Source organism: Primulina tabacum, unplaced genomic scaffold (assembly GCF_025594145.1).
Source record: "Primulina tabacum isolate GXHZ01 unplaced genomic scaffold, ASM2559414v2 Contig1160, whole genome shotgun sequence".
In the NCBI taxonomy this organism is placed as follows: Eukaryota; Viridiplantae; Streptophyta; class Magnoliopsida; order Lamiales; family Gesneriaceae; genus Primulina; species Primulina tabacum.
The window spans coordinates 1-26103 of NW_027460130.1; the positions used below are offsets into that span (position 1 = coordinate 1).

At 44.7% G+C, this 26103-nt stretch overlaps 32 non-coding genes across 32 annotated transcripts; all 32 read left to right on the forward strand.

Annotated features, from left to right (window-relative positions):
• Positions 1–689: 689 nt before the first annotated feature.
• LOC142535890 (5S ribosomal RNA) lies at positions 690–808 on the forward strand. Its single transcript, XR_012817845.1, has one exon. It is a non-coding gene; the product is annotated as a 5S ribosomal RNA (ribosomal RNA).
• Positions 809–1491: 683 nt separating this feature from the next.
• LOC142535865 (5S ribosomal RNA) lies at positions 1492–1611 on the forward strand. The gene has a single exon (XR_012817820.1). It is a non-coding gene; the product is annotated as a 5S ribosomal RNA (ribosomal RNA).
• A 681-nt stretch (positions 1612–2292) lies between these two features.
• LOC142535862 (5S ribosomal RNA) lies at positions 2293–2411 on the forward strand. Its single transcript, XR_012817817.1, has one exon. It is a non-coding gene; the product is annotated as a 5S ribosomal RNA (ribosomal RNA).
• Positions 2412–3093: 682 nt separating this feature from the next.
• LOC142535873 (5S ribosomal RNA) lies at positions 3094–3212 on the forward strand. Its single transcript, XR_012817828.1, has one exon. It is a non-coding gene; the product is annotated as a 5S ribosomal RNA (ribosomal RNA).
• Positions 3213–3893: 681 nt separating this feature from the next.
• LOC142535874 (5S ribosomal RNA) lies at positions 3894–4012 on the forward strand. Its single transcript, XR_012817829.1, has one exon. It is a non-coding gene; the product is annotated as a 5S ribosomal RNA (ribosomal RNA).
• Positions 4013–4695: 683 nt separating this feature from the next.
• LOC142535884 (5S ribosomal RNA) lies at positions 4696–4814 on the forward strand. The gene has a single exon (XR_012817839.1). It is a non-coding gene; the product is annotated as a 5S ribosomal RNA (ribosomal RNA).
• Positions 4815–5496: 682 nt separating this feature from the next.
• Positions 5497–5615, forward strand: LOC142535892 (5S ribosomal RNA). Its single transcript, XR_012817847.1, has one exon. It is a non-coding gene; the product is annotated as a 5S ribosomal RNA (ribosomal RNA).
• A 682-nt stretch (positions 5616–6297) lies between these two features.
• Positions 6298–6416, forward strand: LOC142535866 (5S ribosomal RNA). The gene has a single exon (XR_012817821.1). It is a non-coding gene; the product is annotated as a 5S ribosomal RNA (ribosomal RNA).
• A 681-nt stretch (positions 6417–7097) lies between these two features.
• LOC142535875 (5S ribosomal RNA) lies at positions 7098–7216 on the forward strand. The gene has a single exon (XR_012817830.1). It is a non-coding gene; the product is annotated as a 5S ribosomal RNA (ribosomal RNA).
• Positions 7217–7898: 682 nt separating this feature from the next.
• On the forward strand, positions 7899–8017 carry LOC142535867 (5S ribosomal RNA). The gene has a single exon (XR_012817822.1). It is a non-coding gene; the product is annotated as a 5S ribosomal RNA (ribosomal RNA).
• Positions 8018–8698: 681 nt separating this feature from the next.
• LOC142535871 (5S ribosomal RNA) lies at positions 8699–8817 on the forward strand. Its single transcript, XR_012817826.1, has one exon. It is a non-coding gene; the product is annotated as a 5S ribosomal RNA (ribosomal RNA).
• Positions 8818–9499: 682 nt separating this feature from the next.
• Positions 9500–9618, forward strand: LOC142535876 (5S ribosomal RNA). The gene has a single exon (XR_012817831.1). It is a non-coding gene; the product is annotated as a 5S ribosomal RNA (ribosomal RNA).
• Positions 9619–10300: 682 nt separating this feature from the next.
• LOC142535889 (5S ribosomal RNA) lies at positions 10301–10417 on the forward strand. The gene has a single exon (XR_012817844.1). It is a non-coding gene; the product is annotated as a 5S ribosomal RNA (ribosomal RNA).
• A 682-nt stretch (positions 10418–11099) lies between these two features.
• Positions 11100–11218, forward strand: LOC142535877 (5S ribosomal RNA). Its single transcript, XR_012817832.1, has one exon. It is a non-coding gene; the product is annotated as a 5S ribosomal RNA (ribosomal RNA).
• Positions 11219–11900: 682 nt separating this feature from the next.
• Positions 11901–12019, forward strand: LOC142535878 (5S ribosomal RNA). The gene has a single exon (XR_012817833.1). It is a non-coding gene; the product is annotated as a 5S ribosomal RNA (ribosomal RNA).
• Positions 12020–12701: 682 nt separating this feature from the next.
• LOC142535879 (5S ribosomal RNA) lies at positions 12702–12820 on the forward strand. The gene has a single exon (XR_012817834.1). It is a non-coding gene; the product is annotated as a 5S ribosomal RNA (ribosomal RNA).
• Positions 12821–13501: 681 nt separating this feature from the next.
• LOC142535880 (5S ribosomal RNA) lies at positions 13502–13620 on the forward strand. The gene has a single exon (XR_012817835.1). It is a non-coding gene; the product is annotated as a 5S ribosomal RNA (ribosomal RNA).
• Positions 13621–14303: 683 nt separating this feature from the next.
• Positions 14304–14422, forward strand: LOC142535881 (5S ribosomal RNA). Its single transcript, XR_012817836.1, has one exon. It is a non-coding gene; the product is annotated as a 5S ribosomal RNA (ribosomal RNA).
• Positions 14423–15104: 682 nt separating this feature from the next.
• Positions 15105–15223, forward strand: LOC142535872 (5S ribosomal RNA). Its single transcript, XR_012817827.1, has one exon. It is a non-coding gene; the product is annotated as a 5S ribosomal RNA (ribosomal RNA).
• A 681-nt stretch (positions 15224–15904) lies between these two features.
• LOC142535882 (5S ribosomal RNA) lies at positions 15905–16023 on the forward strand. Its single transcript, XR_012817837.1, has one exon. It is a non-coding gene; the product is annotated as a 5S ribosomal RNA (ribosomal RNA).
• Positions 16024–16705: 682 nt separating this feature from the next.
• LOC142535883 (5S ribosomal RNA) lies at positions 16706–16824 on the forward strand. Its single transcript, XR_012817838.1, has one exon. It is a non-coding gene; the product is annotated as a 5S ribosomal RNA (ribosomal RNA).
• Positions 16825–17507: 683 nt separating this feature from the next.
• On the forward strand, positions 17508–17626 carry LOC142535885 (5S ribosomal RNA). The gene has a single exon (XR_012817840.1). It is a non-coding gene; the product is annotated as a 5S ribosomal RNA (ribosomal RNA).
• Positions 17627–18308: 682 nt separating this feature from the next.
• LOC142535893 (5S ribosomal RNA) lies at positions 18309–18427 on the forward strand. The gene has a single exon (XR_012817848.1). It is a non-coding gene; the product is annotated as a 5S ribosomal RNA (ribosomal RNA).
• A 683-nt stretch (positions 18428–19110) lies between these two features.
• LOC142535886 (5S ribosomal RNA) lies at positions 19111–19229 on the forward strand. Its single transcript, XR_012817841.1, has one exon. It is a non-coding gene; the product is annotated as a 5S ribosomal RNA (ribosomal RNA).
• Positions 19230–19911: 682 nt separating this feature from the next.
• On the forward strand, positions 19912–20030 carry LOC142535863 (5S ribosomal RNA). Its single transcript, XR_012817818.1, has one exon. It is a non-coding gene; the product is annotated as a 5S ribosomal RNA (ribosomal RNA).
• Positions 20031–20713: 683 nt separating this feature from the next.
• Positions 20714–20832, forward strand: LOC142535887 (5S ribosomal RNA). The gene has a single exon (XR_012817842.1). It is a non-coding gene; the product is annotated as a 5S ribosomal RNA (ribosomal RNA).
• Positions 20833–21517: 685 nt separating this feature from the next.
• Positions 21518–21636, forward strand: LOC142535888 (5S ribosomal RNA). Its single transcript, XR_012817843.1, has one exon. It is a non-coding gene; the product is annotated as a 5S ribosomal RNA (ribosomal RNA).
• Positions 21637–22319: 683 nt separating this feature from the next.
• On the forward strand, positions 22320–22438 carry LOC142535864 (5S ribosomal RNA). Its single transcript, XR_012817819.1, has one exon. It is a non-coding gene; the product is annotated as a 5S ribosomal RNA (ribosomal RNA).
• A 683-nt stretch (positions 22439–23121) lies between these two features.
• Positions 23122–23241, forward strand: LOC142535870 (5S ribosomal RNA). Its single transcript, XR_012817825.1, has one exon. It is a non-coding gene; the product is annotated as a 5S ribosomal RNA (ribosomal RNA).
• Positions 23242–23923: 682 nt separating this feature from the next.
• On the forward strand, positions 23924–24042 carry LOC142535869 (5S ribosomal RNA). The gene has a single exon (XR_012817824.1). It is a non-coding gene; the product is annotated as a 5S ribosomal RNA (ribosomal RNA).
• Positions 24043–24726: 684 nt separating this feature from the next.
• Positions 24727–24845, forward strand: LOC142535868 (5S ribosomal RNA). Its single transcript, XR_012817823.1, has one exon. It is a non-coding gene; the product is annotated as a 5S ribosomal RNA (ribosomal RNA).
• Positions 24846–25526: 681 nt separating this feature from the next.
• On the forward strand, positions 25527–25645 carry LOC142535891 (5S ribosomal RNA). Its single transcript, XR_012817846.1, has one exon. It is a non-coding gene; the product is annotated as a 5S ribosomal RNA (ribosomal RNA).
• Positions 25646–26103: the final 458 nt, after the last annotated feature.

The window sequence follows — 26103 nt, forward strand, 5'->3', positions numbered from 1 at the left end:
TTTCAAGTGTTTGATTACTATGTTGAGTACTTTAAGAGTTTTCAGGATCAATCATATGAATCTCGATCGGGACCAGATAAACAGTGGAAGTGAAAGTAGCTCGGGCACTGCAGGATTTGGACAAAATTGTAGGCTAATTGATTGTAAACGGCAACAGGACAGAGACTCAACTAACGCAATAGTGCACTGAGATGACTTACAAGCCGAATTCCCTTCGATAAGAACCCTCTAGTTTGCGATTAAGCCGTTCTGTAAGCTTTCGTTTCACATCGATGAATCCGCTTAGGAAGTTTCGAATTCGATTCCGGTTCATTTTATCCGTAGCCCGAGGCATAATAATCTTTACCTTCGTATTTCCTTCTTCTTATTTTGTTTCCTATTTTGGGGAACCTTTATATCGATATTTGTGTAGTGAGCCTGGTTCTGTGCGAAAGGTATGACGCAGATGACTCTGGGGGGGCGGAACGGTTAACTCATTAAAACAATTATTTCGCTGTTTTATCCATAATTTACGTAAACGGTCGCGACACGAGGTCTTCCCAGGGAGGTCACCCATCCTAGCTCTGCCATCGCGCCAGAACGCTTAACTTCATGGTTATGATTGGGCGAGAGCAGTGCCGCGTGTTGTCCATCGCCGCCCGCTCCACACGTACTCGAGGGATATAAGAATAAACATCCCACTCAATGTCGGGTGCGATCATACCAGCACTAATGCACCGGATCCCATCAGAACTACGAAGTTAAGCTTGCTTGGGTGAGAGCAGTACTAGGATCGGTGACCCCCTGGGAAGTCCTCGTGTTGCACCCTTTTCGTGTTTTTCTATTTTTGATTACTTGTTGATAGACGATTTTCGGCTCAAATCATCTGAATCTCGATCGGGACCAGATAAGACATGTGAAATGAAAGTAGCTCGGGCACTGCCGGATTTGGACAAAATTGTAGGCTAATTTGATTGTAAACGGGCAAACGGACGAGACTCATTATTACGCAATGAGCTGACGAGATTTTAGCCGAATTCCTTCTCTAAGACCCTCTAATTTGCGATTTAACGCTTCTGTTAAGCTTTCGTTTCATCATGAAATCCGCTTAGGAAGTTCGAAATTCGATTCCGGTTCCATTTTATCGTATCCCAGGCATAATAATAGCTTTACATTCGTTATTTCCTTCTTCTTATTTTTTTTCTATTTTCTGGGAACATTTATCGATATTTGTTGTCGTGAGCCGGTTCTGTGCGGAAGGGTATGACGCAGATTACTCCGGAGACGGTTAACTCATTAAAAACAATTATTTCGACTGTTTTATCCATAATTTACGTAAACGATCGCGACACGAGGTCTTCCCAGGGAGGTCACCCATCCTAGCCTCTGCCATCGCGCCAGAACGCTTAACTTCATGGTTATGATTGGGCGAGAGCAGTGCCGCGTGTTGTCCATCGCCGCCCGCTCCACACGTACTCGAGGGATATAAGAATAAACATCCCACTCAATGTCGGGTGCGATCATACCAGCACTAATGCACCGGATCCCATCAGAACTCCGAAGTTAAGCGTGCTTGGGCGAGAGCAGTACTAGGATGGGTGACCCCCTGGGAAGTTCCTCGTGTTGCACCCTTTTCGTGTTTTTCTATTTTGATTACTTGTTGACAGACGATTTTCGGCTCAAATCATCTGAATCTCGATCAGGACCAGATAAGACATGTGAAATGAAAGTAGCTCGGGCACTGCCGGATTTGGACAAAATTGTAGGCTAATTTGATTGTAAACGGGCAAACGGACGAGACTCATTACTACGCAATGAGCTGACGAGATTTTAGCCGAATTCCTTCTCTAAGACCCTCTAATTTGCGATTTAACGCTTCTGTTAAGCTTTCGTTTCCTCGAGAAATCCGCTTAGGAAGTTCGAAATTCGATTCCGGTTCCATTTTATCGTATCCCAGGCATAATAATAGCTTTACATTCGTTATTTCCTTCTTCTTATTTTTTTTTCTATTTTCTGGGAACATTATCGATTTTGTTGTCGTGAGCCGGTTCTGTGCGGAAGGGTATGACGCAGATTACTCCGGAGACGGTTAACTCATTAAAAACAATTATTTCGACTGTTTTATCCATAATTTACGTAAACGGTCGCGACACGAGGTCTTCCCAGGGAGGTCACCCATCCTAGCCTCTGCCATCGCGCCAGAACGCTTAACTTCATGGTTATGATTGGGCGAGAGCAGTGCCGCGTGTTGTCCATCGCCGCCCGCTCCACACGTACTCGAGGGATATAAGAATAAACATCCCACTCAATGTCGGGTGCGATCATACCAGCACTAATGCACCGGATCCCATCAGAACTCCGAAGTTAAGCGTGCTTGGGCGAGAGCAGTACTAGGATGGGTGACCCCCTGGGAAGTCCTCGTGTTGCACCCTTTTCGTGTTTTTCTATTTTTGATTACTTGTTGACAGACGATTTTCGGCTCAAATCATCTGAATCTCGATCGGGACCAGATAAGACATGTGAAATGAAAGTAGCTCGGGCACTGCCGGATTTGGACAAAATTGTAGGCTAATTTGATTGTAAACGGGCAAACGGACGAGACTCATTATTACGCAATGAGCTGACGAGATTTTAGCCGAATTCCTTCTCTAAGACCCTCTAATTTGCGATTTAACGCTTCTGTTAAGCTTTCGTTTCATCGAGAAATCCGCTTAGGAAGTTCGAAATTCGATTCCGGTTCCATTTTATCGTATCCCAGGCATAATAATAGCTTTACATTCGTTATTTCCTTCTTCTTATTTTTTTTCTATTTTCTGGGAACATTTATCGATATTTGTTGTCGTGAGCCGGTTCTGTGCGGAAGGGTATGACGCAGATTACTCCGGAGACGGTTAACTCATTAAAAACAATTATTTCGACTGTTTTATCCATAATTTACGTAAACGGTCGCGACACGAGGTCTTCCCAGGGAGGTCACCCATCCTACCTCTGCCATCGCGCCAGAACGCTTAACTTCATGGTTATGATTGGGCGAGAGCAGTGCCGCGTGTTGTCCATCGCCGCCCGCTCCACACGTACTCGAGGGATATAAGAATAAACATCCCACTCAATGTCGGGTGCGATCATACCAGCACTAATGCACCGGATCCCATCAGAACTCCGAAGTTAAGCGTGCTTGGGCGAGAGCAGTACTAGGATGGGTGACCCCCTGGGAAGTCCTCGTGTTGCACCCTTTTCGTGTTTTTCTATTTTTGATTACTTGTTGACAGACGATTTTCGGCTCAAATCATCTGAATCTCGATCGGACCAGATAAGACATGTGAAATGAAAGTAGCTCGGGCACTGCCGGATTTGGACAAAATTGTAGGCTAATTTGATTGTAAACGGGCAAACGGACGAGACTCATTACTACGCAATGAGCTGACGAGATTTTAGCCGAATTCCTTCTCTAAGACCCTCTAATTTGCGATTTAACGCTTCTGTTAAGCTTTCGTTTCCTCGAGAAATCCGCTTAGGAAGTTCGAAATTCGATTCCGGTTCCATTTTATCGTATCCCAGGCATAATAATAGCTTTACATTCGTTATTTCCTTCTTCTTATTTTTTTTCTATTTTCTGGGAACATTTATCGATATTTGTTGTCGTGAGCCGGTTCTGTGCGGAAGGGTATGACGCAGATTACTCCGGAGACGGTTAACTCATTAAAAACAATTATTTCGACTGTTTTATTCATAATTTACGTAAACGGTCGCGACACGAAGTCTTCCTAGGGAGGTCACCCATCCTAGCTCTGCCATCGCGCCAGAACGCTTAACTTCATGGTTATGATTGGGCGAGAGCAGTGCCGCGTGTTGTCCATCGCCGCCCGCTCCACACGTACTCGAGGGATATAAGAATAAACATCCCACTCAATGTCGGGTGCGATCATACCAGCACTAATGCACCGGATCCCATCAGAACTACGAAGTTAAGCTTGCTTGGGTGAGAGCAGTACTAGGATGGGTGACCCCCTGGGAAGTCCTCGTGTTGCACCCTTTTCGTGTTTTTCTATTTTTGATTACTTGTTGATAGACGATTTTCGGCTCAAATCATCTGAATCTCGATCGGGACCAGATAAGACATGTGAAATGAAAGTAGCTCGGGCACTGCCGGATTTGGACAAAATTGTAGGCTAATTTGATTGTAAACGGGCAAACGGACGAGACTCATTATTACGCAATGAGCTGACGAGATTTTAGCCGAATTCCTTCTCTAAGACCCTCTAATTTGCGATTTAACGCTTCTGTTAAGCTTTCGTTTCATCATGAAATCCGCTTAGGAAGTTCGAAATTCGATTCCGGTTCCATTTTATCGTATCCCAGGCATAATAATAGCTTTACATTCGTTATTTCCTTCTTCTTATTTTTTTTCTATTTTCTGGGAACATTTATCGATATTTGTTGTCGTGAGCCGGTTCTGTGCGGAAGGGTATGACGCAGATTACTCCGGAGACGGTTAACTCATTAAAAACAATTATTTCGACTGTTTTATCCATAATTTACGTAAACGGTCGCGACACGAGGTCTTCCCAGGGAGGTCACCCATCCTAGCCTCTGCCATCGCGCCAGAACGCTTAACTTCATGGTTATGATTGGGCGAGAGCAGTGCCGCGTGTTGTCCATCGCCGCCCGCTCCACACGTACTCGAGGGATATAAGAATAAACATCCCACTCAATGTCGGGTGCGATCATACCAGCACTAATGCACCGGATCCCATCAGAACTCCGAAGTTAAGCGTGCTTGGGCGAGAGCAGTACTAGGATGGGTGACCCCCTGGGAAGTCCTCGTGTTGCACCCTTTTCGTGTTTTTCTATTTTTGATTACTTGTTGACAGACGATTTTCGGCTCAAATCATCTGAATCTCGATCGGGACCAGATAAGACATGTGAAATGAAAGTAGCTCGGGCACTGCCGGATTTGGACAAAATTGTAGGCTAATTTGATTGTAAACGGGCAAACGGACGAGACTCATTACTACGCAATGAGCTGACGAGATTTTAGCCGAATTCCTTCTCTAAGACCCTCTAATTTGCGATTTAACGCTTCTGTTAAGCTTTCGTTTCATCGATGAAATCCGCTTAGGAAGTTCGAAATTCGATTCCGGTTCCATTTTATCGTATCCCAGGCATAATAATAGCTTTACATTCGTTATTTCCTTCTTCTTATTTTTTTTCTATTTTCTGGGAACATTTATCGATTTTGTTGTCGTGAGCCGGTTCTGTGCGGAAGGGTATGACGCAGATTACTCCGGAGACGGTTAACTCATTAAAAACAATTATTTCGACTGTTTTATTCATAATTTACGTAAACGGTCGCGACACGAGGTCTTCCCAGGGAGGTCACCCATCCTAGCTCTGCCATCGCGCCAGAACGCTTAACTTCATGGTTATGATTGGGCGAGAGCAGTGCCGCGTGTTGTCCATCGCCGCCCGCTCCACACGTACTCGAGGGATATAAGAATAAACATCCCACTCAATGTCGGGTGCGATCATACCAGCACTAATGCACCGGATCCCATCAGAACTCCGAAGTTAAGCGTGCTTGGGCGAGAGCAGTACTAGGATGGGTGACCCCCTGGGAAGTCCTCGTGTTGCACCCTTTTCGTGTTTTTCTATTTTTGATTACTTGTTGATAGACGATTTTCGGCTCAAATCATCTGAATCTCGATCGGGACCAGATAAGACATGTGAAATGAAAGTAGCTCGGGCACTGCCGGATTTGGACAAAATTGTAGGCTAATTTGATTGTAAACGGGCAAACGGACGAGACTCATTACTACGCAATGAGCTGACGAGATTTTAGCCGAATTCCTTCTCTAAGACCCTCTAATTTGCGATTTAACGCTTCTGTTAAGCTTTCGTTTCATCGAGAAATCCGCTTAGGAAGTTCGAAATTCGATTCCGGTTCCATTTTATCGTATCCCAGGCATAATAATAGCTTTACATTCGTTATTTCCTTCTTCTTATTTTTTTTCTATTTTCTGGGAACATTTATCGATTTTGTTGTCGTGAGCCGGTTCTGTGCGGAAGGGTATGACGCAGATTACTCCGGAGACGGTTAACTCATTAAAAACAATTATTTCGACTGTTTTATCCATAATTTACGTAACCGGTCGCGACACGAGGTCTTCCCAGGGAGGTCACCCATCCTAGCCTCTGCCATCGCGCCAGAACGCTTAACTTCATGGTTATGATTGGGCGAGAGCAGTGCCGCGTGTTGTCCATCGCCGCCCGCTCCACACGTACTCGAGGGATATAAGAATAAACATCCCACTCAATGTCGGGTGCGATCATACCAGCACTAATGCACCGGATCCCATCAGAACTACGAAGTTAAGCGTGCTTGGGCGAGAGCAGTACTAGGATGGGTGACCCCCTGGGAAGTCCTCGTGTTGCACCCTTTTCGTGTTTTTCTATTTTTGATTACTTGTTGACTAGACGATTTTCGGCTCAAATCATCTGAATCTCGATCGAGACCAGATAAGACATGTGAAATGAAAGTAGCTCGGGCACTGCCGGATTTGGACAAAATTGTAGGCTAATTTGATTGTAAACGGGCAAACGGACGAGACTCATTACTACGCAATGAGCTGACGAGATTTTAGCCGAATTCCTTCTCTAAGACCCTCTAATTTGCGATTAACGCTTCTGTTAAGCTTTCGTTTCCTCGAGAAATCCGCTTAGGAAGTTCGAAATTCGATTCCGGTTCCATTTTATCGTATCCCAGGCATAATAATAGCTTTACATTCGTTATTTCCTTCTTCTTATTTTTTTTCTATTTTCTGGGAACATTTATCGATTTTGTTGTCGTGAGCCGGTTCTGTGCGGAAGGGTATGACGCAGATTACTCCGGAGACGGTTAACTCATTAAAAACAATTATTTCGACTGTTTTATCCATAATTTACGTAAACGGTCGCGACACGAGGTCTTCCCAGGGAGGTCACCCATCCTAGCTCTGCCATCGCGCCAGAACGCTTAACTTCATGGTTATGATTGGGCGAGAGCAGTGCCGCGTGTTGTCCATCGCCGCCCGCTCCACACGTACTCGAGGGATATAAGAATAAACATCCCACTCAATGTCGGGTGCGATCATACCAGCACTAATGCACCGGATCCCATCAGAACTACGAAGTTAAGCTTGCTTGGGTGAGAGCAGTACTAGGATGGGTGACCCCCTGGGAAGTCCTCGTGTTGCACCCTTTTCGTGTTTTTCTATTTTTGATTACTTGTTGATAGACGATTTTCGGCTCAAATCATCTGAATCTCGATCGGGACCAGATAAGACATGTGAAATGAAAGTAGCTCGGGCACTGCCGGATTTGGACAAAATTGTAGGCTAATTTGATTGTAAACGGGCAAACGGACGAGACTCATTATTACGCAATGAGCTGACGAGATTTTAGCCGAATTCCTTCTCTAAGACCCTCTAATTTGCGATTTAACGCTTCTGTTAAGCTTTCGTTTCATCATGAAATCCGCTTAGGAAGTTCGAAATTCGATTCCGGTTCCATTTTATCGTATCCCAGGCATAATAATAGCTTTACATTCGTTATTTCCTTCTTCTTATTTTTTTTCTATTTTCTGGGAACATTTATCGATATTTGTTGTCGTGAGCCGGTTCTGTGCGGAAGGGTATGACGCAGATTACTCCGGAGACGGTTAACTCATTAAAAACAATTATTTCGACTGTTTTATCCATAATTTACGTAAACGGTCGCGACACGAGGTCTTCCCAGGGAGGTCACCCATCCTACCTCTGCCATCGCGCCAGAACGCTTAACTTCATGGTTATGATTGGGCGAGAGCAGTGCCGCGTGTTGTCCATCGCCGCCCGCTCCACACGTACTCGAGGGATATAAGAATAAACATCCCACTCAATGTCGGGTGCGATCATACCAGCACTAATGCACCGGATCCCATCAGAACTACGAAGTTAAGCGTGCTTGGGCGAGAGCAGTACTAGGATGGGTGACCCCCTGGGAAGTCCTCGTGTTGCACCCTTTTCGTGTTTTTCTATTTTTGATTACTTGTTGATAGACGATTTTCGGCTCAAATCATCTGAATCTCGATCGGGACCAGATAAGACATGTGAAATGAAAGTAGCTCGGGCACTGCCGGATTTGGACAAAATTGTAGGCTAATTTGATTGTAAACGGGCAAACGGACGAGACTCATTATTACGCAATGAGCTGACGAGATTTTAGCCGAATTCCTTCTCTAAGACCCTCTAATTTGCGATTTAACGCTTCTGTTAAGCTTTCGTTTCATCATGAAATCCGCTTAGGAAGTTCGAAATTCGATTCCGGTTCCATTTTATCGTATCCCAGGCATAATAATAGCTTTACATTCGTTATTTCCTTCTTCTTATTTTTTTTCTATTTTCTGGGAACATTTATCGATTTTGTTGTCGTGAGCCGGTTCTGTGCGGAAGGGTATGACGCAGATTACTCCGGAGACGGTTAACTCATTAAAAACAATTATTTCGACTGTTTTATCCATAATTTACGTAAACGGTCGCGACACGAGGTCTTCCCAGGGAGGTCACCCATCCTACCTCTGCCATCGCGCCAGAACGCTTAACTTCATGGTTATGATTGGGCGAGAGCAGTGCCGCGTGTTGTCCATCGCCGCCCGCTCCACACGTACTCGAGGGATATAAGAATAAACATCCCACTCAATGTCGGGTGCGATCATACCAGCACTAATGCACCGGATCCCATCAGAACTACGAAGTTAAGCGTGCTTGGGTGAGAGCAGTACTAGGATGGGTGACCCCCTGGGAAGTCCTCGTGTTGCACCCTTTTCGTGTTTTTCTATTTTTGATTACTTGTTGATAGACGATTTTCGGCTCAAATCATCTGAATCTCGATCGGGACCAGATAAGACATGTGAAATGAAAGTAGCTCGGGCACTGCCGGATTTGGACAAAATTGTAGGCTAATTTGATTGTAAACGGGCAAACGGACGAGACTCATTATTACGCAATGAGCTGACGAGATTTTAGCCGAATTCCTTCTCTAAGACCCTCTAATTTGCGATTTAACGCTTCTGTTAAGCTTTCGTTTCATCATGAAATCCGCTTAGGAAGTTCGAAATTCGATTCCGGTTCCATTTTATCGTATCCCAGGCATAATAATAGCTTTACATTCGTTATTTCCTTCTTCTTATTTTTTTTCTATTTTCTGGGAACATTTATCGATATTTGTTGTCGTGAGCCGGTTCTGTGCGGAAGGGTATGACGCAGATTACTCCGGAGACGGTTAACTCATTAAAAACAATTATTTCGACTGTTTTATCCATAATTTACGTAAACGGTCGCGACACGAGGTCTTCCCAGGGAGGTCACCCATCCTACCTCTGCCATCGCGCCAGAACGCTTAACTTCATGGTTATGATTGGGCGAGAGCAGTGCCGCGTGTTGTCCATCGCCGCCCGCTCCACACGTACTCGAGGGATATAAGAATAAACATCCCACTCAATGTCGGGTGCGATCATACCAGCACTAATGCACCGGATCCCATCAGAACTACGAAGTTAAGCTTGCTTGGGTGAGAGCAGTACTAGGATGGGTGACCCCCTGGGAAGTCCTCGTGTTGCACCCTTTTCGTGTTTTTCTATTTTTGATTACTTGTTGATAGACGATTTTCGGCTCAAATCATCTGAATCTCGATCGGGACCAGATAAGACATGTGAAATGAAAGTAGCTCGGGCACTGCCGGATTTGGACAAAATTGTAGGCTAATTTGATTGTAAACGGGCAAACGGACGAGACTCATTATTACGCAATGAGCTGACGAGATTTTAGCCGAATTCCTTCTCTAAGACCCTCTAATTTGCGATTTAACGCTTCTGTTAAGCTTTCGTTTCATCATGAAATCCGCTTAGGAAGTTCGAAATTCGATTCCGGTTCCATTTTATCGTATCCCAGGCATAATAATAGCTTTACATTCGTTATTTCCTTCTTCTTATTTTTTTTCTATTTTCTGGGAACATTTATCGATATTTGTTGTCGTGAGCCGGTTCTGTGCGGAAGGGTATGACGCAGATTACTCCGGAGACGGTTAACTCATTAAAAACAATTATTTCGACTGTTTTATCCATAATTTACGTAAACGGTCGCGACACGAGGTCTTCCCAGGGAGGTCACCCATCCTACCTCTGCCATCGCGCCAGAACGCTTAACTTCATGGTTATGATTGGGCGAGAGCAGTGCCGCGTGTTGTCCATCGCCGCCCGCTCCACACGTACTCGAGGGATATAAGAATAAACATCCCACTCAATGTCGGGTGCGATCATACCAGCACTAATGCACCGGATCCCATCAGAACTCCGAAGTAAGCGTGCTTGGGCAGAGCAGTACTAGGATGGGTGACCCCCTGGGAAGTCCTCGTGTTGCACCCTTTTCGTGTTTTTCTATTTTTGATTACTTGTTGACAGACGATTTTCGGCTCAAATCATCTGAATCTCGATCGGGACCAGATAAGACATGTGAAATGAAAGTAGCTCGGGCACTGCCGGATTTGGACAAAATTGTAGGCTAATTTGATTGTAAACGGGCAAACGGACGAGACTCATTACTACGCAATGAGCTGACGAGATTTTAGCCGAATTCCTTCTCTAAGACCCTCTAATTTGCGATTTAACGCTTCTGTTAAGCTTTCGTTTCATCATGAAATCCGCTTAGGAAGTTCGAAATTCGATTCCGGTTCCATTTTATCGTATCCCAGGCATAATAATAGCTTTACATTCGTTATTTCCTTCTTCTTATTTTTTTTCTATTTTCTGGGAACATTTATCGATATTTGTTGTCGTGAGCCGGTTCTGTGCGGAAGGGTATGACGCAGATTACTCCGGAGACGGTTAACTCATTAAAAACAATTATTTCGACTGTTTTATCCATAATTTACGTAAACGGTCGCGACACGAGGTCTTCCCAGGGAGGTCACCCATCCTACCTCTGCCATCGCGCCAGAACGCTTAACTTCATGGTTATGATTGGGCGAGAGCAGTGCCGCGTGTTGTCCATCGCCGCCCGCTCCACACGTACTCGAGGGATATAAGAATAAACATCCCACTCAATGTCGGGTGCGATCATACCAGCACTAATGCACCGGATCCCATCAGAACTACGAAGTTAAGCTTGCTTGGGTGAGAGCAGTACTAGGATGGGTGACCCCCTGGGAAGTCCTCGTGTTGCACCCTTTTCGTGTTTTTCTATTTTTGATTACTTGTTGATAGACGATTTTCGGCTCAAATCATCTGAATCTCGATCGGGACCAGATAAGACATGTGAAATGAAAGTAGCTCGGGCACTGCCGGATTTGGACAAAATTGTAGGCTAATTTGATTGTAAACGGGCAAACGGACGAGACTCATTATTACGCAATGAGCTGACGAGATTTTAGCCGAATTCCTTCTCTAAGACCCTCTAATTTGCGATTTAACGCTTCTGTTAAGCTTTCGTTTCATCATGAAATCCGCTTAGGAAGTTCGAAATTCGATTCCGGTTCCATTTTATCGTATCCCAGGCATAATAATAGCTTTACATTCGTTATTTCCTTCTTCTTATTTTTTTTCTATTTTCTGGGAACATTTATCGATATTTGTTGTCGTGAGCCGGTTCTGTGCGGAAGGGTATGACGCAGATTACTCCGGAGACGGTTAACTCATTAAAAACAATTATTTCGACTGTTTTATCCATAATTTACGTAAACGGTCGCGACACGAGGTCTTCCCAGGGAGGTCACCCATCCTACCTCTGCCATCGCGCCAGAACGCTTAACTTCATGGTTATGATTGGGCGAGAGCAGTGCCGCGTGTTGTCCATCGCCGCCCGCTCCACACGTACTCGAGGGATATAAGAATAAACATCCCACTCAATGTCGGGTGCGATCATACCAGCACTAATGCACCGGATCCCATCAGAACTACGAAGTTAAGCTTGCTTGGGTGAGAGCAGTACTAGGATGGGTGACCCCCTGGGAAGTCCTCGTGTTGCACCCTTTTCGTGTTTTTCTATTTTTGATTACTTGTTGATAGACGATTTTCGGCTCAAATCATCTGAATCTCGATCGGGACCAGATAAGACATGTGAAATGAAAGTAGCTCGGGCACTGCCGGATTTGGACAAAATTGTAGGCTAATTTGATTGTAAACGGGCAAACGGACGAGACTCATTATTACGCAATGAGCTGACGAGATTTTAGCCGAATTCCTTCTCTAAGACCCTCTAATTTGCGATTTAACGCTTCTGTTAAGCTTTCGTTTCATCATGAAATCCGCTTAGGAAGTTCGAAATTCGATTCCGGTTCCATTTTATCGTATCCCAGGCATAATAATAGCTTTACATTCGTTATTTCCTTCTTCTTATTTTTTTTCTATTTTCTGGGAACATTTATCGATATTTGTTGTCGTGAGCCGGTTCTGTGCGGAAGGGTATGACGCAGATTACTCCGGAGACGGTTAACTCATTAAAAACAATTATTTCGACTGTTTTATCCATAATTTACGTAAACGGTCGCGACACGAGGTCTTCCAGGGAGGTCACCCATCCTAGCCTCTGCCATCGCGCCAGAACGCTTAACTTCATGGTTATGATTGGGCGAGAGCAGTGCCGCGTGTTGTCCATCGCCGCCCGCTCCACACGTACTCGAGGGATATAAGAATAAACATCCCACTCAATGTCGGGTGCGATCATACCAGCACTAATGCACCGGATCCCATCAGAACTACGAAGTTAAGCTTGCTTGGGTGAGAGCAGTACTAGGATGGGTGACCCCCTGGGAAGTCCTCGTGTTGCACCCTTTTCGTGTTTTTCTATTTTTGATTACTTGTTGATAGACGATTTTCGGCTCAAATCATCTGAATCTCGATCGGGACCAGATAAGACATGTGAAATGAAAGTAGCTCGGGCACTGCCGGATTTGGACAAAATTGTAGGCTAATTTGATTGTAAACGGGCAAACGGACGAGACTCATTATTACGCAATGAGCTGACGAGATTTTAGCCGAATTCCTTCTCTAAGACCCTCTAATTTGCGATTTAACGCTTCTGTTAAGCTTTCGTTTCATCATGAAATCCGCTTAGGAAGTTCGAAATTCGATTCCGGTTCCATTTTATCGTATCCCAGGCATAATAATAGCTTTACATTCGTTATTTCCTTCTTCTTATTTTTTTTCTATTTTCTGGGAACATTATCGATATTTGTTGTCGTGAGCCGGTTCTGTGCGGAAGGGTATGACGCAGATTACTCCGGAGACGGTTAACTCATTAAAAACAATTATTTCGACTGTTTTATCCATAATTTACGTAAACGGTCGCGACACGAGGTCTTCCCAGGGAGGTCACCCATCCTACCTCTGCCATCGCGCCAGAACGCTTAACTTCATGGTTATGATTGGGCGAGAGCAGTGCCGCGTGTTGTCCATCGCCGCCCGCTCCACACGTACTCGAGGGATATAAGAATAAACATCCCACTCAATGTCGGGTGCGATCATACCAGCACTAATGCACCGGATCCCATCAGAACTACGAAGTTAAGCTTGCTTGGGTGAGAGCAGTACTAGGATGGGTGACCCCCTGGGAAGTCCTCGTGTTGCACCCTTTTCGTGTTTTTCTATTTTTGATTACTTGTTGATAGACGATTTTCGGCTCAAATCATCTGAATCTCGATCGGGACCAGATAAGACATGTGAAATGAAAGTAGCTCGGGCACTGCCGGATTTGGACAAAATTGTAGGCTAATTTGATTGTAAACGGGCAAACGGACGAGACTCATTATTACGCAATGAGCTGACGAGATTTTAGCCGAATTCCTTCTCTAAGACCCTCTAATTTGCGATTTAACGCTTCTGTTAAGCTTTCGTTTCATCATGAAATCCGCTTAGGAAGTTCGAAATTCGATTCCGGTTCCATTTTATCGTATCCCAGGCATAATAATAGCTTTACATTCGTTATTTCCTTCTTCTTATTTTTTTTCTATTTTCTGGGAACATTTATCGATATTTGTTGTCGTGAGCCGGTTCTGTGCGGAAGGGTATGACGCAGATTACTCCGGAGACGGTTAACTCATTAAAAACAATTATTTCGACTGTTTTATCCATAATTTACGTAAACGGTCGCGACACGAGGTCTTCCTAGGGAGGTCACCCATCCTAGCCTCTGCCATCGCGCCAGAACGCTTAACTTCATGGTTATGATTGGGCGAGAGCAGTGCCGCGTGTTGTCCATCGCCGCCCGCTCCACACGTACTCGAGGGATATAAGAATAAACATCCCACTCAATGTCGGGTGCGATCATACCAGCACTAATGCACCGGATCCCATCAGAACTACGAAGTTAAGCTTGCTTGGGTGAGAGCAGTACTAGGATGGGTGACCCCCTGGGAAGTCCTCGTGTTGCACCCTTTTCGTGTTTTTCTATTTTTGATTACTTGTTGATAGACGATTTTCGGCTCAAATCATCTGAATCTCGATCGGGACCAGATAAGACATGTGAAATGAAAGTAGCTCGGGCACTGCCGGATTTGGACAAAATTGTAGGCTAATTTGATTGTAAACGGGCAAACGGACGAGACTCATTATTACGCAATGAGCTGACGAGATTTTAGCCGAATTCCTTCTCTAAGACCCTCTAATTTGCGATTTAACGCTTCTGTTAAGCTTTCGTTTCATCATGAAATCCGCTTAGGAAGTTCGAAATTCGATTCCGGTTCCATTTTATCGTATCCCAGGCATAATAATAGCTTTACATTCGTTATTTCCTTCTTCTTATTTTTTTTCTATTTTCTGGGAACATTTATCGATATTTGTTGTCGTGAGCCGGTTCTGTGCGGAAGGGTATGACGCAGATTACTCCGGAGACGGTTAACTCATTAAAAACAATTATTTCGACTGTTTTATCCATAATTTACGTAAACGGTCGCGACACGAGGTCTTCCCAGGGAGGTCACCCATCCTACCTCTGCCATCGCGCCAGAACGCTTAACTTCATGGTTATGATTGGGCGAGAGCAGTGCCGCGTGTTGTCCATCGCCGCCCGCTCCACACGTACTCGAGGGATATAAGAATAAACATCCCACTCAATGTCGGGTGCGATCATACCAGCACTAATGCACCGGATCCCATCAGAACTACGAAGTTAAGCTTGCTTGGGCGAGAGCAGTACTAGGATGGGTGACCCCCTGGGAAGTCCTCGTGTTGCACCCTTTTCGTGTTTTTCTATTTTTGATTACTTGTTGATAGACGATTTTCGGCTCAAATCATCTGAATCTCGATCGGGACCAGATAAGACATGTGAAATGAAAGTAGCTCGGGCACTGCCGGATTTGGACAAAATTGTAGGCTAATTTGATTGTAAACGGGCAAACGGACGAGACTCATTATTACGCAATGAGCTGACGAGATTTTAGCCGAATTCCTTCTCTAAGACCCTCTAATTTGCGATTTAACGCTTCTGTTAAGCTTTCGTTTCATCATGAAATCCGCTTAGGAAGTTCGAAATTCGATTCCGGTTCCATTTTATCGTATCCCAGGCATAATAATAGCTTTACATTCGTTATTTCCTTCTTCTTATTTTTTTTCTATTTTCTGGGAACATTATCGATATTTGTTGTCGTGAGCCGGTTCTGTGCGGAAGGGTATGACGCAGATTACTCCGGAGACGGTTAACTCATTAAAAACAATTATTTCGACTGTTTTATCCATAATTTACGTAAACGGTCGCGACACGAGGTCTTCCCAGGGAGGTCACCCATCCTAGCTCTGCCATCGCGCCAGAACGCTTAACTTCATGGTTATGATTGGGCGAGAGCAGTGCCGCGTGTTGTCCATCGCCGCCCGCTCCACACGTACTCGAGGGATATAAGAATAAACATCCCACTCAATGTCGGGTGCGATCATACCAGCACTAATGCACCGGATCCCATCAGAACTACGAAGTTAAGCTTGCTTGGGTGAGAGCAGTACTAGGATGGGTGACCCCCTGGGAAGTCCTCGTGTTGCACCCTTTTCGTGTTTTTCTATTTTTGATTACTTGTTGATAGACGATTTTCGGCTCAAATCATCTGAATCTCGATCGGGACCAGATAAGACATGTGAAATGAAAGTAGCTCGGGCACTGCCGGATTTGGACAAAATTGTAGGCTAATTTGATTGTAAACGGGCAAACGGACGAGACTCATTATTACGCAATGAGCTGACGAGATTTTAGCCGAATTCCTTCTCTAAGACCCTCTAATTTGCGATTTAACGCTTCTGTTAAGCTTTCGTTTCATCATGAAATCCGCTTAGGAAGTTCGAAATTCGATTCCGGTTCCATTTTATCGTATCCCAGGCATAATAATAGCTTTACATTCGTTATTTCCTTCTTCTTATTTTTTTTCTATTTTCTGGGAACATTTATCGATATTTGTTGTCGTGAGCCGGTTCTGTGCGGAAGGGTATGACGCAGATTACTCCGGAGACGGTTAACTCATTAAAAACAATTATTTCGACTGTTTTATCCATAATTTACGTAAACGGTCGCGACACGAGGTCTTCCCAGGGAGGTCACCCATCCTACCTCTGCCATCGCGCCAGAACGCTTAACTTCATGGTTATGATTGGGCGAGAGCAGTGCCGCGTGTTGTCCATCGCCGCCCGCTCCACACGTACTCGAGGGATATAAGAATAAACATCCCACTCAATGTCGGGTGCGATCATACCAGCACTAATGCACCGGATCCCATCAGAACTACGAAGTTAAGCTTGCTTGGGTGAGAGCAGTACTAGGATGGGTGACCCCCTGGGAAGTCCTCGTGTTGCACCCTTTTCGTGTTTTTCTATTTTTGATTACTTGTTGATAGACGATTTTCGGCTCAAATCATCTGAATCTCGATCGGGACCAGATAAGACATGTGAAATGAAAGTAGCTCGGGCACTGCCGGATTTGGACAAAATTGTAGGCTAATTTGATTGTAAACGGGCAAACGGACGAGACTCATTATTACGCAATGAGCTGACGAGATTTTAGCCGAATTCCTTCTCTAAGACCCTCTAATTTGCGATTTAACGCTTCTGTTAAGCTTTCGTTTCATCATGAAATCCGCTTAGGAAGTTCGAAATTCGATTCCGGTTCCATTTTATCGTATCCCAGGCATAATAATAGCTTTACATTCGTTATTTCCTTCTTCTTATTTTTTTTCTATTTTCTGGGAACATTAATCGATTTTGTTGTCCGTGAGCCGGTTCTGTGCGGAAGGGTATGACGCAGATTACTCCGGAGACGGTTAACTCATTAAAAACAATTATTTCGACTGTTTTATCCATAATTTACGTAAACGGTCGCGACACGAGGTCTTCCCTAGGGAGGTCACCCATCCTACCTCTGCCATCGCGCCAGAACGCTTAACTTCATGGTTATGATTGGGCGAGAGCAGTGCCGCGTGTTGTCCATCGCCGCCCGCTCCACACGTACTCGAGGGATATAAGAATAAACATCCCACTCAATGTCGGGTGCGATCATACCAGCACTAATGCACCGGATCCCATCAGAACTACGAAGTTAAGCTTGCTTGGGTGAGAGCAGTACTAGGATGGGTGACCCCCTGGGAAGTCCTCGTGTTGCACCCTTTTCGTGTTTTTCTATTTTTGATTACTTGTTGATAGACGATTTTCGGCTCAAATCATCTGAATCTCGATCGGGACCAGATAAGACATGTGAAATGAAAGTAGCTCGGGCACTGCCGGATTTGGACAAAATTGTAGGCTAATTTGATTGTAAACGGGCAAACGGACGAGACTCATTATTACGCAATGAGCTGACGAGATTTTAGCCGAATTCCTTCTCTAAGACCCTCTAATTTGCGATTTAACGCTTCTGTTAAGCTTTCGTTTCATCATGAAATCCGCTTAGGAAGTTCGAAATTCGATTCCGGTTCCATTTTATCGTATCCCAGGCATAATAATAGCTTTACATTCGTTATTTCCTTCTTCTTATTTTTTTTCTATTTTCTGGGAACATTTATCGATATTTGTTGTCGTGAGCCGGTTCTGTGCGGAAGGGTATGACGCAGATTACTCCGGAGACGGTTAACTCATTAAAAACAATTATTTCGACTGTTTTATCCATAATTTACGTAAACGGTCGCGACACGAGGTCTTCCCAGGGAGGTCACCCATCCTACCTCTGCCATCGCGCCAGAACGCTTAACTTCATGGTTATGATTGGGCGAGAGCAGTGCCGCGTGTTGTCCATCGCCGCCCGCTCCACACGTACTCGAGGGATATAAGAATAAACATCCCACTCAATGTCGGGTGCGATCATACCAGCACTAATGCACCGGATCCCATCAGAACTCCGAAGTTAAGCGTGCTTGGGCGAGAGCAGTACTAGGATGGGTGACCCCCTGGGAAGTCCTCGTGTTGCACCCTTTTCGTGTTTTTCTATTTTTGATTACTTGTTGACAGACGATTTTCGGCTCAAATCATCTGAATCTCGATCGGGACCAGATAAGACATGTGAAATGAAAGTAGCTCGGGCACTGCCGGATTTGGACAAAATTGTAGGCTAATTTGATTGTAAACGGGCAAACGGACGAGACTCATTACTACGCAATGAGCTGACGAGATTTTAGCCGAATTCCTTCTCTAAGACCCTCTAATTTGCGATTTAACGCTTCTGTTAAGCTTTCGTTTCCTCGAGAAATCCGCTTAGGAAGTTCGAAATTCGATTCCGGTTCCATTTTATCGTATCCCAGGCATAATAATAGCTTTACATTCGTTATTTCCTTCTTCTTATTTTTTTTTCTATTTTCTGGGAACATTTATCGATTTTTGTTGTCGTGAGCCGGTTCTGTGCGGAAGGGTATGACGCAGATTACTCCGGAGACGGTTAACTCATTAAAAACAATTATTTCGACTGTTTTATCCATAATTTACGTAAACGGTCGCGACACGAGGTCTTCCCAGGGAGGTCACCCATCCTACCTCTGCCATCGCGCCAGAACGCTTAACTTCATGGTTATGATTGGGCGAGAGCAGTGCCGCGTGTTGTCCATCGCCGCCCGCTCCACACGTACTCGAGGGATATAAGAATAAACATCCCACTCAATGTCGGGTGCGATCATACCAGCACTAATGCACCGGATCCCATCAGAACTACGAAGTTAAGCTTGCTTGGGTGAGAGCAGTACTAGGATGGGTGACCCCCTGGGAAGTCCTCGTGTTGCACCCTTTTCGTGTTTTTCTATTTTTGATTACTTGTTGATAGACGATTTTCGGCTCAAATCATCTGAATCTCGATCGGGACCAGATAAGACATGTGAAATGAAAGTAGCTCGGGCACTGCCGGATTTGGACAAAATTGTAGGCTAATTTGATTGTAAACGGGCAAACGGACGAGACTCATTATTACGCAATGAGCTGACGAGATTTTAGCCGAATTCCTTCTCTAAGACCCTCTAATTTGCGATTTAACGCTTCTGTTAAGCTTTCGTTTCATCATGAAATCCGCTTAGGAAGTTCGAAATTCGATTCCGGTTCCATTTTATCGTATCCCAGGCATAATAATAGCTTTACATTCGTTATTTCCTTCTTCTTATTTTTTTTCTATTTTCTGGGAACATTTATCGATATTTGTTGTCGTGAGCCGGTTCTGTGCGGAAGGGTATGACGCAGATTACTCCGGAGACGGTTAACTCATTAAAAACAATTATTTCGACTGTTTTATCCATAATTTACGTAAACGGTCGCGACACGAGGTCTTCCCAGGGAGGTCACCCATCCTACCTCTGCCATCGCGCCAGAACGCTTAACTTCATGGTTATGATTGGGCGAGAGCAGTGCCGCGTGTTGTCCATCGCCGCCCGCTCCACACGTACTCGAGGGATATAAGAATAAACATCCCACTCAATGTCGGGTGCGATCATACCAGCACTAATGCACCGGATCCCATCAGAACTCCGAAGTTAAGCGTGCTTGGGCGAGAGCAGTACTAGGATGGGTGACCCCCTGGGAAGTCCTCGTGTTGCACCCTTTTCGTGTTTTTCTATTTTTGATTACTTGTTGACAGACGATTTTCGGCTCAAATCATCTGAATCTCGATCGGGACCAGATAAGACATGTGAAATGAAAGTAGCTCGGGCACTGCCGGATTTGGACAAAATTGTAGGCTAATTTGATTGTAAACGGGCAAACGGACGAGACTCATTACTACGCAATGAGCTGACGAGATTTTAGCCGAATTCCTTCTCTAAGACCCTCTAATTTGCGATTTAACGCTTCTGTTAAGCTTTCGTTTCCTCGAGAAATCCGCTTAGGAAGTTCGAAATTCGATTCCGGTTCCATTTTATCGTATCCCAGGCATAATAATAGCTTTACATTCGTTATTTCCTTCTTCTTATTTTTTTTTCTATTTTCTGGGAACATTAATCGATTTTTGTTGTCGTGAGCCGGTTCTGTGCGGAAGGGTATGACGCAGATTACTCCGGAGACGGTTAACTCATTAAAAACAATTATTTCGACTGTTTTATCTATAATTTACGTAACCGGTCGCGACACGAGGTCTTCCTAGGGAGGTCACCCATCCTAGCTCTGCCATCGCGCCAGAACGCTTAACTTCATGGTTATGATTGGGCGAGAGCAGTGCCGCGTGTTGTCCATCGCCGCCCGCTCCACACGTACTCGAGGGATATAAGAATAAACATCCCACTCAATGTCGGGTGCGATCATACCAGCACTAATGCACCGGATCCCATCAGAACTACGAAGTTAAGCTTGCTTGGGTGAGAGCAGTACTAGGATGGGTGACCCCCTGGGAAGTCCTCGTGTTGCACCCTTTTCGTGTTTTTCTATTTTTGATTACTTGTTGATAGACGATTTTCGGCTCAAATCATCTGAATCTCGATCGGGACCAGATAAGACATGTGAAATGAAAGTAGCTCGGGCACTGCCGGATTTGGACAAAATTGTAGGCTAATTTGATTGTAAACGGGCAAACGGACGAGACTCATTACTTACGCAATGAGCTGACGAGATTTTAGCCGAATTCCTTCTCTAAGACCCTCTAATTTGCGATTTAACGCTTCTGTTAAGCTTTCGTTTCATCGATGAAATCCGCTTAGGAAGTTCGAAATTCGATTCCGGTTCCATTTTATCGTATCCCAGGCATAATAATAGCTTTACATTCGTTATTTCCTTCTTCTTATTTTTTTTTCTATTTTCTGGGAACATTTATCGATATTTGTTGTCGTGAGCCGGTTCTGTGCGGAAGGGTATGACGCAGATTACTCCGGAGACGGTTAACTCATTAAAAACAATTATTTCGACTGTTTTATCCATAATTTACGTAAACGGTCGCGACACGAGGTCTTCCCAGGGAGGTCACCCATCCTACCTCTGCCATCGCGCCAGAACGCTTAACTTCATGGTTATGATTGGGCGAGAGCAGTGCCGCGTGTTGTCCATCGCCGCCCGCTCCACACGTACTCGAGGGATATAAGAATAAACATCCCACTCAATGTCGGGTGCGATCATACCAGCACTAATGCACCGGATCCCATCAGAACTACGAAGTTAAGCTTGCTTGGGTGAGAGCAGTACTAGGATGGGTGACCCCCTGGGAAGTCCTCGTGTTGCACCCTTTTCGTGTTTTTCTATTTTTGATTACTTGTTGATAGACGATTTTCGGCTCAAATCATCTGAATCTCGATCGGGACCAGATAAGACATGTGAAATGAAAGTAGCTCGGGCACTGCCGGATTTGGACAAAATTGTAGGCTAATTTGATTGTAAACGGGCAAACGGACGAGACTCATTATTACGCAATGAGCTGACGAGATTTTAGCCGAATTCCTTCTCTAAGACCCTCTAATTTGCGATTTAACGCTTCTGTTAAGCTTTCGTTTCATCATGAAATCCGCTTAGGAAGTTCGAAATTCGATTCCGGTTCCATTTTATCGTATCCCAGGCATAATAATAGCTTTACATTCGTTATTTCCTTCTTCTTATTTTTTTTTCTATTTTCTGGGAACATTTATCGATATTTGTTGTCGTGAGCCGGTTCTGTGCGGAAGGGTATGACGCAGATTACTCCGGAGACGGTTAACTCATTAAAAACAATTATTTCGACTGTTTTATCCATAATTTACGTAAACGGTCGCGACACGAGGTCTTCCCAGGGAGGTCACCCATCCTACCTCTGCCATCGCGCCAGAACGCTTAACTTCATGGTTATGATTGGGCGAGAGCAGTGCCGCGTGTTGTCCATCGCCGCCCGCTCCACACGTACTCGAGGGATATAAGAATAAACATCCCACTCAATGTCGGGTGCGATCATACCAGCACTAATGCACCGGATCCCATCAGAACTCCGAAGTTAAGCGTGCTTGGGCGAGAGCAGTACTAGGATGGGTGACCCCCTGGGAAGTCCTCGTGTTGCACCCTTTTCGTGTTTTTCTATTTTTGATTACTTGTTGACAGACGATTTTCGGCTCAAATCATCTGAATCTCGATCGGGACCAGATAAGACATGTGAAATGAAAGTAGCTCGGGCACTGCCGGATTTGGACAAAATTGTAGGCTAATTTGATTGTAAACGGGCAAACGGACGAGACTCATTACTACGCAATGAGCTGACGAGATTTTAGCCGAATTCCTTCTCTAAGACCCTCTAATTTGCGATTTAACGCTTCTGTTAAGCTTTCGTTTCCTCGAGAAATCCGCTTAGGAAGTTCGAAATTCGATTCCGGTTCCATTTTATCGTATCCCAGGCATAATAATAGCTTTACATTCGTTATTTCCTTCTTCTTATTTTTTTTTCTATTTTCTGGGAACATTTATCGATTTTTGTTGTCGTGAGCCGGTTCTGTGCGGAAGGGTATGACGCAGATTACTCCGGAGACGGTTAACTCATTAAAAACAATTATTTCGACTGTTTTATCCATAATTTACGTAAACGGTCGCGACACGAGGTCTTCCCAGGGAGGTCACCCATCCTAGCTCTGCCATCGCGCCAGAACGCTTAACTTCATGGTTATGATTGGGCGAGAGCAGTGCCGCGTGTTGTCCATCGCCGCCCGCTCCACACGTACTCGAGGGATATAAGAATAAACATCCCACTCAATGTCGGGTGCGATCATACCAGCACTAATGCACCGGATCCCATCAGAACTCCGAAGTTAAGCGTGCTTGGGCTGAGAGCAGTACTAGGATGGGTGACCCCCTGGGAAGTCCTCGTGTTGCACCCTTTTCGTGTTTTTCTATTTTTGATTACTTGTTGACAGACGATTTTCGGCTCAAATCATCTGAATCTCGATCGGGACCAGATAAGACATGTGAAATGAAAGTAGCTCGGGCACTGCCGGATTTGGACAAAATTGTAGGCTAATTTGATTGTAAACGGGCAAACGGACGAGACTCATTACTACGCAATGAGCTGACGAGATTTTAGCCGAATTCCTTCTCTAAGACCCTCTAATTTGCGATTTAACGCTTCTGTTAAGCTTTCGTTTCCTCGAGAAATCCGCTTAGGAAGTTCGAAATTCGATTCCGGTTCCATTTTATCGTATCCCAGGCATAATAATAGCTTTACATTCGTTATTTCCTTCTTCTTATTTTTTTTCTATTTTCTGGGAACATTTATCGATTTTGTTGTCGTGAGCCGGTTCTGTGCGGAAGGGTATGACGCAGATTACTCCGGAGACGGTTAACTCATTAAAACAATTATTTCGACTGTTTTTATCCATAATTTACGTAAACGGTCGCGACACGAGGTCTTCCCAGGGAGGTCACCCATCCTAGCCTCTGCCATCGCGCCAGAACGCTTAACTTCATGGTTATGATTGGGCGAGAGCAGTGCCGCGTGTTGTCCATCGCCGCCCGCTCCACACGTACTCGAGGGATATAAGAATAAACATCCCACTCAATGTCGGGTGCGATCATACCAGCACTAATGCACCGGATCCCATCAGAACTCCGAAGTTAAGCTTGCTTGGGTGAGAGCAGTACTAGGATGGGTGACCCCCTGGGAAGTCCTCGTGTTGCACCCTTTTCGTGTTTTTCTATTTTTGATTACTTGTTGATAGACGATTTTCGGCTCAAATCATCTGAATCTCGATCGGGACCAGATAAGACATGTGAAATGAAAGTAGCTCGGGCACTGCCGGATTTGGACAAAATTGTAGGCTAATTTGATTGTAAACGGGCAAACGGACGAGACTCATTACTACGCAATGAGCTGACGAGATTTTAGCCGAATTCCTTCTCTAAGACCCTCTAATTTGCGATTTACCGCTTCTGTTAAGCTTTCGTTTCCTCGATGAAATCCGCTTAGGAAGTTCGAAATTCGATTCCGGTTCCATTTTATCGTATCCCAGGCATAATAATAGCTTTACATTCGTTATTTCCTTCTTCTTATTTTTTTTTCTATTTTCTGGGAACATTTATCGATTTTTGTTGTCGTGAGCCGGTTCTGTGCGGAAGGGTATGACGCAGATTACTCCGGAGACGGTTAACTCATTAAAAACAATTATTTCGACTGTTTTATCCATAATTTACGTAAACGGTCGCGACACGAGGTCTTCCCAGGGAGGTCACCCATCCTACCTCTGCCATCGCGCCAGAACGCTTAACTTCATGGTTATGATTGGGCGAGAGCAGTGCCGCGTGTTGTCCATCGCCGCCCGCTCCACACGTACTCGAGGGATATAAGAATAAACATCCCACTCAATGTCGGGTGCGATCATACCAGCACTAATGCACCGGATCCCATCAGAACTACGAAGTTAAGCGTGCTTGGGCGAGAGCAGTACTAGGATGGGTGACCCCCTGGGAAGTCCTCGTGTTGCACCCTTTTCGTGTTTTTCTATTTTTGATTACTTGTTGACAGACGATTTTCGGCTCAAATCATCTGAATCTCGATCGGGACCAGATAAGACATGTGAAATGAAAGTAGCTCGGGCACTGCCGGATTTGGACAAAATTGTAGGCTAATTTGATTGTAAACGGGCAAACGGACGAGACTCATTACTACGCAATGAGCTGACGAGATTTTAGCGAATTCCTTCTCTAAGACCCTCTAATTTGCGATTTAACGCTTCTGTTAAGCTTTCGTTTCCTCGAGAAATCCGCTTAGGAAGTTCGAAATTCGATTCCGGTTCCATTTTATCGTATCCCAGGCATAATAATAGCTTTACATTCGTTATTTCCTTCTTCTTATTTTTTTTTCTATTTTCTGGGAACATTTATCGATTTTGTTGTCGCTGAGCCGGTTCTGTGCGGAAGGGTATGACGCAGATTACTCCGGAGACGGTTAACTCATTAAAAACAATTATTTCGACTGTTTTATCCATAATTTACGTAACGGTCGCGACACGAGGTCTTCCTAGGGAGGTCACCCATCCTAGCTCTGCCATCGCGCCAGAACGCTTAACTTCATGGTTATGATTGGGCGAGAGCAGTGCCGCGTGTTGTCCATCGCCGCCCGCTCCACACGTACTCGAGGGATATAAGAATAAACATCCCACTCAATGTCGGGTGCGATCATACCAGCACTAATGCACCGGATCCCATCAGAACTACGAAGTTAAGCTTGCTTGGGTGAGAGCAGTACTAGGATGGGTGACCCCCTGGGAAGTCCCTCGTGTGCACCCTTTTCGTGTTTTTCTATTTTGATTTTGTGATAGACGATTTTCGGCTCAAATCATCTGAATCTCGATCGGGACCAGATAAAACATGTGAAATGAAAGTAGCTCGGGCACTGCCGGATTTGGACAAAATTGGTAGGCTAATTTTATTGTAAACGGGCAAACGGACGAGACTCATTATTACGCAATGAGCTGACGAGATTTTAGCCGAATTTCTTCTCTAAGACCCTCTAATTTGCGATTTAAGCTCTGTTATGCTTTCGTTTCATCATGAAGTCCGCTAGGAAGTTCGAAATTCGATTCCGGTTCCATATCATATCCAGGCCATAATAATAGCTTTACATTCGTTATTTCTTCTTCTTATTTTTCTATTTTCTGGGAACATTTATCGATATTTGTTGTTGTGAGCCGTTTCTGTGCCGAAGGGTATTACGCAGATTACTCCGGAGACGTAACTCATTAAAA